Source organism: Gadus macrocephalus, chromosome 9 (assembly GCF_031168955.1).
Source record: "Gadus macrocephalus chromosome 9, ASM3116895v1".
Lineage (NCBI taxonomy): Eukaryota > Metazoa > Chordata > Actinopteri > Gadiformes > Gadidae > Gadus > Gadus macrocephalus.
In genome coordinates this window covers 9,554,468-9,567,015 of record NC_082390.1, presented here as the reverse complement: position 1 = coordinate 9,567,015, position 12,548 = coordinate 9,554,468, and the positions used below count along the sequence as shown (strand labels likewise).

The 12,548-nt window shown below is 43.4% G+C and overlaps 1 long non-coding RNA gene across 1 annotated transcript in view; it reads left to right on the top strand.

Annotated features, from left to right (window-relative positions):
- The first annotated feature begins 4,588 nt into the window (after window positions 1-4,588).
- Window positions 4,589-12,548, top strand: part of LOC132465052 (uncharacterized) — a 32,548-nt gene continuing 24,588 nt past the window's right edge. Inside the window, exon 1 of the long non-coding RNA XR_009527445.1 lies at window positions 4,589-5,729. This is a non-coding gene — a long non-coding RNA (uncharacterized LOC132465052). The remainder of the gene's footprint in view (window positions 5,730-12,548) is intronic.

Genomic DNA, 12,548 nt, shown 5'->3' with positions numbered 1-12,548 from the left:
TGTTTTTCCCAGTTAACAGTTTCCCTCCCTTTTGGCACCACAATGGTGGAACAAGTTCCTTGCCGATGTCAGTAATGCAGAGTCGCTCACAAGCTTCCGCAAGTGACTCAAGAGTGGTTCCTGGCCGAGCTCACCAGGGAGGCAAACAATAACGCGCATTCATGAACGCTCGCAGTGCACCCACACATGCATGTCTTTTCTAAAGCGTAGGCCTACACAACTTTAAAAAAAAACATCCTCGCGTGACGCGCCGTTTGGAGGCGACGTTAGAGAGGATAATAACTAAAATAACATCAGCAGAGTGCAATGCTTCTAAACTTTTAATCAAACGTGCTCACAAAGTTCAACTTCATAAAGTTAAGTTCATTCATGGTGCGTGCATGCTGCTTAAATGTAATGCATGGCATGGCAGCGTACAGGGTCAACGACACGTATCTTCCCATCATATAAATATAATATCGTGGAAATTGCATTAAATGGAAAGAGACAATTCCTCAAGTTGGGCACACGAATGCGTGACTCGTTTATTTCGTTAGAAAAACAAAACATTAAACTAACATTTAATGGGACAGCCATCCCTGAACAACCAAGACAGAGTAAACGATATGCATACAACAGTGTAGATTATATTAATTTCTCCTCCGGATTGCACTTTCTTAATGTTCCCGTTACAACTTCAATTAAAGCCGCGGCATCTCTTTCTGCACTGACATCCTCAAATCCTAAAAATCGTTCACATAGCCTACATTCCCTTTCTCATTCACAGGATGACAGAGAGCTGACACTGGCAGCAGGACACATCAGTTGTATCGTCAGCTTGCACGGCGATGAAGGGAGCTGCACTAATTTCGCGAACGATGTCTGCTTGTTGTTTCTATTTCTTCTGACTATGCTATGAATGAAGTCGTTCTGTATGGCTTTTGATGTCCCTTTGAAAACTTTGGCTGATTCTAGATGTTGTGCTAGCAGGATCTACCTCACAGTAATACTCCATCAATTCAACGTTATTGCCCTTAAGGCTATTCAGCTGACTCATTGTGCCCACGGAAGGCCTGCTCTTGCTTCCCAAGATATTCCACTGCAATAATCATTTTACGTAGTATCTCCCGATTTCTTCTCACAAGTCCATTGTGGCATTGGTAGCGATGCTAGCTGCCTGGCTGAGGGCTTCATCAATCCGCACACGTCCAAACAGTTTCACCTTTAAATTGGAATTAATGTGGCCATTGAATTATATTCTCCTCCATGTGGATATCGTTGTTAGTCGTTATCTTTGTTAGCCGCAGCAACTGACTAGAAAGAACGAATTTGCTCAGAACATTATTAAAAAAAAAAATGCTGATTTGTGATTGGTTGCAAGGAGTATATGAGGCTTATGGTGCGTTCGTGTATTCTCTGCGAGCCGACTCGGATCTCGGATCGGACGCCACGCCCACACTAAAATCGTTTTATTATGTTTGGAGCGTAGGTCGTCGGAGAAAAACATGGACGCCACCCGGAAAGCTATTGTTGCGGTAGCATTGGCCGACTACTTCTACTATTTTCATTTATATTATTTCAGGACTACGAAATAATATAAATGAAACGGTGCGTTTTCACCGTACGAAAACGCAGCCATTTGAACTTCTACAATTTTCACTTCATTTCATGTTTCAATGTATCTTCTGCATATGTAAGTTATTACAGCAATACGAGTGATTGAAATTGCGATTTAAACCACCAAAGCGGTCCAAACACAATGAAAACAGTTCACTGAATGTCACACTGGGCGCATCCATCTTCAATTCTATCTCGGAAGCCTCGCTCGGTCACCGCTGAGTTCAAACGAGATGGCGAGATCGACTTCCGAGGAAAAGGGGCGTGTTTGTGCGTGTCGCTAGGCAACGTCCTCGGAGCTCCGAGACGGATGGATATTAATGGTGCGTTCGAGTATTCTCTGCGAGCCGACTCGGTTCTCGGATCGGACGCCACGCCCACACTAAAATCGTTTTATTATGTTTTGAGCGTAGGTCGTCGGAGAAAAACATGGACGCCACCCGGAAAGCTATTGTTGCGGTAGCATTGGCCGACTACTACTACTATTTTCATTTATATTATTTCAGGACTACGAAATAATATAAATGAAACGGTGCGTTTTCACCGTACGAAAACGCAGCCATTTGAACTTCTAAAATTTTCACTTAATTTCATGTTTCAATGTATCATCTGCATATGTAAGTTATTACAGCAATACGAGTGATTGAAATTGCGATTTAAACCACCAAAGCGGTCCAAACACAATGAAAACAGTTCACTGAATGTCACACTGGGCGCATCCATCTTCAATTCTATCTCGGAAGCCTCGCTCGGTCACCGCTGAGTTCAAACGAGATGGCGAGATCGACTTCCGAGGAAAAGGGGCGTGTTTGTGCGTGTCGCTAGGCAACGTCCTCGGAGCTCCGAGACGGATGGATATTAAAACGCACCATAAAACGCACCATTACCTCCCTTCCTATGTTTAACATGGTATAGATGATTTACCAGAGAATGTCTAATATTCGTAGACAGGCTCTGGATTTACTTCCCAACAGTGAAACTGAATTGTGATTGGTTATCTTTTATTCTCAAAGGCGGCAAAAGTGAGTTTTGGCCTCTTTGCCTCCGCTCCCTTCAGTGGCCAACCCTGGACACAACATGCTGAGAGTAATGTCGGCCAGCCTCCGCGCTTGCAAAGGCACTTTGCAGTTGTTGTTTTTTAACATTTTCAACATTTTTATGTTATTATTCAGTAATAAACACACATTGCACATAGATCATTTAGAAAAATAAATATTTTTCAATAATAATTTATTAATTTTATTACGAAAATCATGAGGAGGCGTTGCCTCCGTTGCCTCCTCTAACACCGGGGGTGTGTTCGAAACCACCTACTTGCTTCCTACTCTTACTAACTATGACGTCAAATTGAGTAAGCAGAACGTAGTAAGCGAGTTTTAGGTAAGCGAGTAGTATCCGAATGTCTTCTACTTCCGGAAAGATTTTGTGTAAGCATCGCTAGCTTACTAGACGTACTCAACTGCCCCAGAATGCACTGCGTCTATTCAAAAGAACAATGGAAGCAATGCCGCTAAACAGGGAGCCGCAGCAGCAGAGCCCACAGCCATACCGATGTAATTGTTTAATAATTGTTTTTAACATATCACCGCAAATCCTTAGGTTGAAGATGTACTGTGACGTTAAATGTGACGTTTATATATCTATAATATTTATTAACGGCGCCCGGCCCAACCGTTAATAACATGCATATTAACTGATTAAGGACCGCCCATAGACTTTGAGCGACCGAACCAGCCAGCGACCAAAACGGCAGCCAGGCGAGAAAACGGCAGCCAGGCGAGCGACCAACACAGCGACCAATGCGACCTACGTCGCGACCAATGCGACCTACGTCGTGACCAATGCGACCTACGTCGCGACGCACGTCGTTGGCCACTCGGAGAGCTCGGCCCTACTGCGCGATATAGTCAACGCACCGTTTTCTCGTGGCAGGTTGATGAGACTACCGTTATTTCATGTAGTGCGCAGCTGTCCATTATCGTGAGATATGTTGATGTTGCTGGGGTGATCCAGGAACGTTTTCTCGGATTCTTTGACGTGTCAGATGGCAGAGATGTCTATTTAAAAAATGTTACCCAGTGAAATGGCAGTTCATGATTACAGAAACAAACTTGTTGGTCAAACAAGTTCTGCTTGTTGGAGCAGCGGTCATGGCATCAGGCCAAAGCAAAAGCTGTTGCTCCATACGCGCAGTTTGTTCACTGTTATGCTCATCGGCTCAATCTTGTGCTCAGTCAAGGTGCACGGTGTATCCAAGAGGCAAGAGTTTTCTTCGGTAATTTGACTGGCTTCTCAACATTTTTCACCAAGTCAACTAAGAGAATGATGTATTTGGAGCAGAGTGATTGTCCCCGCCTTCCTAGAAATGCCCCTACCCGGTGGAACTTTACGTCAAGAATTGTTGGCACTGTTGCGAACAATTATGATAAATTACTTGACGTTTTTGACAGGATGGTTCAGAGTGGTGATGATGATGACACAATAAATAGAGCAGATTCCTGAAAGGTTCTGGCAGAAACAGATGTTGTTTTCAGCATTTTACAACATAGAGCTGCAGATGTGGTTTTCTGCAAAGCACGGGTTGACGCTCTTCTGTCCTTTATCACAGAGAAGACTTCAGAGGGGACATTTTGGGCCATCTATGAAAAGGCTGTTGATATGACCATGCATGATGATCTATGATCCAGCACAGAATCCAAGGAAAAGACACTGTGGTCCAGACCCAAAAGAGCGTTACAAAGGAGTGTACATGGCTGTGTTGAACAAACTCATCGATCAAATCACAACACGCTTTGCAAACATTGAGAACCAGAGTTTTCTTCAACTGCTTCATTCAGCTGGTGTGGAGAGAAGTTTTTCCATGTCTAAAACGTCTTAAAACGTACACACGCAATACCATAGGACAGGAGCGTCTGCGAAACTTGCGTCTGCGAAGCAATTGAAAGGAGAACAGTTAAATCCTTAGAAGGAACTCCCAGCTGGTATGACCGAGTTATTGACCACTTCGCCATGAAGACCAGGAGGGCAGAATTTAACTACAAGGTGAAAGATAGGTTAGGCATGTTTTCTTGTGGCCTACCAAGGTGGTTACTTCACTTATGCTTTTAAATGTTAAGGTAATAAAAAAGGGACGATTTAACAATACAGCTGTGACCAGCAACAATGTATTCATTGAAGTAAACAATACAGTACCTCGTAAATAACCTATGTATCATCTTTACAATAACTTATGTTATTTCATATTTTGTAGTAATTTAACCCTAATTGTCTGGAGGGAAGAACAGGAGAGAGAGGACATCAGAATACAGTACAGCAGGAATTGGAGGTGAACAGTTTAGGGAAAGAAAAGGTAGGCTTAATGTCTTTCCTTTCCAGTTATGTTACCCAGGGGTGGGGGGTTAAGTGTGCGCTCGTTTCGGTGCGTTGGATCGACGGGGTTTGCTTCACCAAAAATGTTGACCACCAAACGCCACTGATAGGTAAGTATCTTATTCAACTTTAAATCTTACGTTCAGTATGTTCAGTGCAATTCAAAATGTTGGATTCAACATAATGATTAAGGCCTCACTCACTTTTTCATTGTAATATTTATAATATCATACAGAGGTTATATCTGATAGGTCTACTAGATGAATAGCTCAGACCATCCCTACTTCTTCTTCTGGTATTTGGGGATTTGACCAACCAGGCAACTGACCAATCCCAAGGAGTCAACTTAATTTCAGTTCATGTTTGAGACCCCAGTGATCTTGATTGATTAGTAAGGGACAAAAGGGTCAATTGGCTTTTGAGAAGACACCCACCGCACGCGGTTAGACAGCATTCACACTGTGTGCTCTTCAAGAGAGGCTTAACGATGCTTGGATCTTAGAAAACGAAAAAATAAGGACTAGTAAGGTTTTTTCATAAGGTTTCGCCGAATCTCTGCCATGCCACGAAGGTCAGCCGGTCATTCCTCAATGCATTGCTTTGAGGAATGAGGAAATTCATTCTTTTGGGGAAAATAATTAAGACCCAATTGTGGCTGGGAGTAACGAATAGTTTAGGAGTTCAAAGTTCAGAGTCATCCAAATGATACCTGAAGACAAGCAGGATTTTTTATAAGGGACCAATAGCATCGCTCATATCTTTAAGTCGGCTCATCTTGAACCAGATGCAGAGATCTGCCTCTACTGCCCATACAGACTTAGCATCATAAACTAGCCACCCGAAATCCTTCAACCAGTCGGGGGTTGAATTTGTAGACTTTATCGACTACAGTAACAGCATTAACTTTCTCCACACAGCCTATTCATAATATTGTAATGACCACGGAAGAGGCAGTGAATGAAGTATTGATTAGACAGCAATTTAGATACCTAATAAACCGTTGGAACACGGTTTATTAAACTGGTAACCATAGCAACGTATGTAAACAAACCCGCTAAACCCTCCCGTAGCGCTCCCCGCGCTACGGCCATCCGGAGGCTCACAGAGCTTTTGGCCGTGATATTATGTTTACAATACAATACAATTATATTATATACTATTCTATATAGAGCTCGGGGAGTCGCAAACGGCAACAATCACTTTCTCTTCCATGCTGCGGTTCACCCCGGACTGCACTGCAGGGAACGTTGGAACTTGGCCGGTTGAAAACTGATTGGCTGTTACGTTACGCACGTCACTCAGTGGCCACGTTGTTGAACGCTGATTGGCTGTCATCACACGAATGTCGCGGCAAAGTTTAATATTTCAACTCGAGCAAAAGTGGCGTGCTGCAAATCCACCTGAAATCGACGTGAACGCGCTCGCCCGTGCCGGTCAAAAGTGTCGCGATGCAAATGGCGTCGCTGCTTTGTATGGAATCGTTTCGCCCCTTCGCGTTTGGTGTGAACGCACAGTATAGTGCGCTGTGGAGAAGTCACGCGCACGCGTGCTCCTGTTTTGTTTTCGCACGCTGAAATATTCACTCGTAAATGCGAGTGAAATGGGCGCACTGTAGAGCCCTGCCACAGAGGTGCAATGCATGTGATTGAGTGAGTTCAATAGGGGTGGATTTTTTCTGTATGTTGTGTATGAGCTCACCAAATAATATTTTCTTTTCTGCTATGGATGCTATTTTGTAGTTGTGTCTTCTCTTGAGTATGAAAGATAACTTTCTCTGCATCGGCCCCGTGGATATGTGAAGAACCATCATATCTTCCAAAGTAGGCCAACACTCTTTCAAGTAAGATTACAAGCATGTAGTAGGTTACTGTTTATATCGGTTGGGTTGCAAAACTGTTGAACAATATTTCAATTAAGGTTCTGCTTCATGCACGCACACACACACACACACACACGCGCACACGCACGCATGCACGCACACTCACACACACACGTTTTAAATCAGAAGCGCCTCTGGCTTAAAGATGACTTGGCCAGGTCATCTCCAGTTGAGTTATGTTTTGACTGGATCGTTGAAACTCACTTTAACTTTGTTTAACTCTGTTTAACTTTGGCAGTTCATTTTAAAGCCAACCGCTGTTATGACCACAAGTTTGTAATGTTCTTTTAAATCGATTCGTCTTGTGGTCAACTTCAAAGTCTGAATGATTGAATGATTCTATCGAGAATACGTCCACTGATGCCTTTCACGTAGTTGATAGCTTTGGTGTTGAAATGTGAGTTCAAATGAAACTTATGCCGCGTTTCCACTGCAGGGTGCGGAAAGGATCGAATCGCAAAGGTGCGGTAGGGAGGGGGCGGTATAGCCCAGCTCAGTTCCGAGGTCGCGTTTCCACTGCCGACAGTACCCTTTGTGGTAGGCCGGATGTCGATCGCCGCGGCAGCTACGTAAACATCGTAAACAACGTCTTCCTCCCCAAGAATGCAGACGAACGTCTCCACCTCCTTGTTCGCCCAAGCAAGCGTTTTACACGACATGTTAATTGTAAAGAATAATACCTTGAGGCTACTGTTTGTTTGTTTTTATCCCCGCGTCACCCGGAAGTGATGATTCTGTCGACCAATCAACGGAGGGGGTGTGTAGCTAGAATTTCCCGGGACCCTTTCAGGCGTATCGTCTCGTTTTCGGTACCCCAACGGAGGAGTCTCGAGAACGAGGCCGGAACGGGTACGGCAAAGTCCGGGTCACGCCCACTTTTGGCGGTGGAAACGCGACCCGATCCGCACCTTTGCGATCCGATCCGTTCCGCACCCTGCAGTGGAAACGCGCCATTAAGCTAGCCAAAACTTCCACATACCCTACAGATGAAAGAAAAAATTACAGTGAAATTAGCAATTGGACGCAAACGATTAACTAGTTTATTGGGTTGGAAATCGAATTGTTACTCACCAGAAACACCAAAATAACTCTAATCTAACACATGATCCAAGTCTCAACTTGTCCTTTTCGCGCTTTGCATTGCATGAAAAAATTCCACAATAGTTTTTCCTTGCACCTTCTGAACTGAGAATACGTCCACTGATGCCTTTCACATAGTTGATAGCTTTGGTGTTGAAATGTGAGTTCAAATGAAACTTATGCCGCGTTTCCACTGCAGGGTGCGGAAAGGATCGGATCGCAAAGGTGCGGTAGGGAGGGGGCGGTATAGCCCAGCTCAGTTCCGAGGTCGCGTTTCCACTGCCGACAGTACCCTTTGTGGTAGGCCGGATGTCGATCGCCGCGGCAGCTACGTAAACATCGTAAACAACGTCTTCCTCCCCAAGAATGCAGTCATCGCTACCCAAAAAGAATTGGCCAGCGACCAGCTGTTCTGAAGAAGTTCCAGAGAAAACCACACCTATGCAATTCTCAAGAAGAAGTTGAACTAGTTATATCACTCTTGTTCTTCATTTAACCAGTAGGGATTGTGTTGGTGCATTATTTATGATTGAACAAGTCTTTTATTGCCTTATTTTATGAAACAGGAATACTTTGGAATACATATTTTTTAATGCAGAATTGGGTCTAAATTCAAGCTTGGCTCTATTTGCTCATGCCCCATATGGCTGGGGATTATCTCTGCTTGTTGTAACTGGGACATTTAGTATTTTTTATGTGTGGTCAGAATACGCTAACACAGATCATTATTATCTATGTTTTTCCTCTTCCGTATGTAACATATTTCTGTTGGCTCAAGCATGAAAGATGGAATTTGTTTTGTACAGTACGAATAATTAAACATTTCTGTTTTTTAGTTACGCCATTAAATGCGTTTATGGAAACGTTTTTAGCGAGAAATGTGCATTTTACTTTCGTAATGTTCGCTCGGTGAATGTGAAGGATGTTTGGTTTGATAGTTATGACGAAGAGGGAACGCTCCGTTCACTTGCATGGACATGGACTCATCTAGCTGCGTTGGCGCGTTGACTCGTTGGAAGCGTTGAACCACCACACACTGATCAAGCGTCAGGTTAGGCGCGTTACTCGCGTTATCCAATATGGCAAGCCATCCCCGCCAGAAAACGGCATCATTTAGACACGTATCACCTTCATTACGCCGTAAAAAACGCCGTAAAATGTAGAAAAACGCCGTAAAATACGCCGTCATGCGCAAAAAAGCGTCGCTTTTTACGCCGCAATTGAGCCTTTCAAGAGCGAGCGTAAAAAGCGCAGTTTTGAACATCAAACCGCACGTAAAATACGGCGCTTTTGTGCACATCACAACGCCGTAAAATACGGCGTTTCTCTAGTATGCTAATAATCTCCGCCCTTCTTTTCTCTCAGCCAATGCATTTGAAGTGTTTGCGCCCAATCGCTGAACAAGACAAGCAGACCAAATCAGTTCAACACAGATCTCCTCTCATTTGGCGTTAGTTGTAGCGTCATATTCATATATATATATATATTAATAAATGCAGTTTCAACGTTGTGATAACCGTGGTCCAATCGATAGAGACGCTTGCTATGTAGGGAAGAGGTTGTCGGATCGAATCCATTTATTGTCAGATTTGTGCTTTTGTCAGATGGTCACGCTTTTATGATCGCAATGCTTTTTAGTCCGCAAGCCAGACCTCCTGTGTTATAAGTTCCAAATGCAGTGCCTTTTTAGTCAGCCAGCCAGATCATCTAGGTGTCTTGTTACACGCTTTATAAGTTAATTATATTTAAATTATTACAGCCATGGAGCCTTTGTTTTCGCGGAGTTATCGTAACATCCTCTCTTGTTCAATCGATATAAATACACAGTGGAAAGGAGTGAGAGGGAGCCATAGAGAGAGACACTGATGAACTGGGGAGCCATGCTCTAACAACGTTCAGAGGCTTGTAACAGTCTACTGAGTCTGACACGGTGCTTAAATGGGCTCTGGAGACGCAGGAATGTTGTTGGATTCAACTATTTGCGCATGGAAGCAAAAAAATATCTCCCCATCAAGGCAAACAGCAGAGTAGCCTACGAAAAGAATAGACTGATATGAATGCTTCAAATATTAAAACCTGATTGATTAGGCCTATGCCGACATAATATCAGTCCTAATCCTGAACGCACCGTGCATACATTTTTCACAGCATTTTCCCACAGACAGACAGACAGACAGACAGACAGACAGACAGACAGACAGACAGACAGACAGACAGACAGACAGACAGACAGACAGACAGACAGACAGACAGACAGACAGACAGACAGACAGACAGACAGACAGACAGACAGACAGACAGACAGACAGACAGACAGACAGACAGACAGACACTTTATTTACCCCAACTAACTTTCATAATCCAGCAGGTTACACAATACAAATAACTCTTACACAAATACAGACAGCCTATACAGTAAGCTAATACAGCGCCCACTTCAGCAAAAGGTAAAATGCAAAAAGAAGATATAAGCAACATTTAAAATACAGATGCTGTAGCCTACATAAAAATACAGATGCCACATGAAATATGAAAATAGGATGCAATGTATAAATATGCAAAACTAGGATATAACTAGGGTATAATGAGAATACTTGGTTAACTTACATGAATATCCTCCTAAATTAAATTAGTTAGATGGAAAGATTTTTGTCTATTGAATGATCCTGTCACTTTACTGCCACACATTGTGTGTCAGTAAAGTGATGAGGTAGGAGAATCCGTGTATGGTTCGTTCTTTGAATATTCCGATTTATAACAAAATCAGAAAAAACAATTAACAGGATTGTTTTTTGGTTTTTCTGATTTGGTTTTGAAACTGAAAAAGGGCAAAAGGAATAAACAAATAGACGGCATTTGATTTTGTGTTTGTGTGTTGGTTTTTAAAACCCGAAACAGAAAAACAAATAGGGCCTACAAAAATAGATACATTTATAGTTATAGGCTACACCAGAAGGCAGAACGCAGCGAAGAAAAAAGAGCCTTAACCACCTAAACCAGCAATAGACTGTCTAATTATATTTAGCCTTAGTTATGGCCGCACTTGAACCTTATGGTGATTTTATTCGTGAACTATTTGACACTGGAAAGACACGACGCGATCAGTACCGCTCTAACGGTACGGCCACACCAAACGCGTTACTCGCGTTAGGGGCGTCCAAACTCGGCATTTTTGCATAGGGAACCATTGGTATAGGCACGTAGACGCGTTACATGCGATGAAGCGTTAGGGGCGTTACGCGCGACAGACACACGTAATTACGCACGTAAACGCAGTAACGCGCCCAACGCACCAACGCCCGGAGTTCAGAAATCTGAACTTTCAACTCTCCAACGCGTGGCGCTTAGCCGCGATAGCCAATCAGCGTGGAGCTTGACCCGACGTCACTGGCAGAGAGTAGTGAGCTTGGACAGAAGCATACGGCCGACATCTTTCTTTATTCTGGGTGGAAATAGTAACATAGTTACGCTATTAAATGCGTTTATGGAAACATTTTTAGCGAGAAATGTGCATTTTACTTTCATAATGTTCGCTCTGTGAATGTGAAGGATGTTTGGTTTGATAGTTATGACGAAGAGGGAACGCTCCGTTCACTTGCATGGACAGAGTGTCTGGATGCTAAGCAACCTCAACGTCTTGGCGGACTATTTCTCTGCTGATCAACACTACGAATGGTGGAAACACACCAGACACACCATGTGAAGTTATTTAACCCGATTATTGTTATTTATATCAGAGATTATTTAATCGAACCCGATCTAAACTCTATCACCCAAACACAGCGGCGTTTGGGGTTCCTACCTCGGACTCCAGCACAGCCACGGCCGACAACTATCTTTATTCTGGGTGGAAATAGTAACATAGTTACGCCATTAAATGCGTTTATGGAAACATTTTTAGCGAGAAATTTGCATTTTACTTTCATAATGTTCGCTCGGTGAATGTGAAGGATGTTTGGTTTGATAGTTATGACGAAGAGGGAACGCTCTGTTCACTTGCATGGACATGGACTCATCTAGCTGCGTTGGCGCATTGACGCGTTGGAAGCGTTGAACCACCACACAATGATCAAGCGTCAGGTTAGGCGCGTTACTCGCGTTATCCAACGCGAGTAACGCGTTTGGTGTGGCCGCACCGTAAAGCATTCTGGTGCCCCGAAGTACTCCGTTATGAAGGTGAGGAGGTTCTGTGTGGAGCACAACCTTCGAAGGAGAAATCTAGTTTCGCCGGCTCCCATGGGAAACAATAAAGCTGCCCATTGTAGAATGCGAGAGACTCGATGGAACGTTTGAAACGTCTTTATATGTATTATTATTATTTATTTTTAAACAACCTCTTGTACAGAGCAAGCGTCTCTATCGATTGGGCCACGGCCACGGTGACCACACTGTAGGAACTGGATTTACTAATATATACCGATATGAGCTACAACTAACAACAAATGAGAGGAGAACTCCTCAAAGCAGATCTGTGCTAAACTGATTTGATCTGCTTGTCTTGTTCAGCGATTTGGCGCAAACACTTCAAATGCATTGGCTGAGAGAAAATAAGGGCAGAGATTATTAGCATACTAGAGAGACGCCGTATTTTACGGCGTTGTGATGTGCACAAAAGCGGCGTATT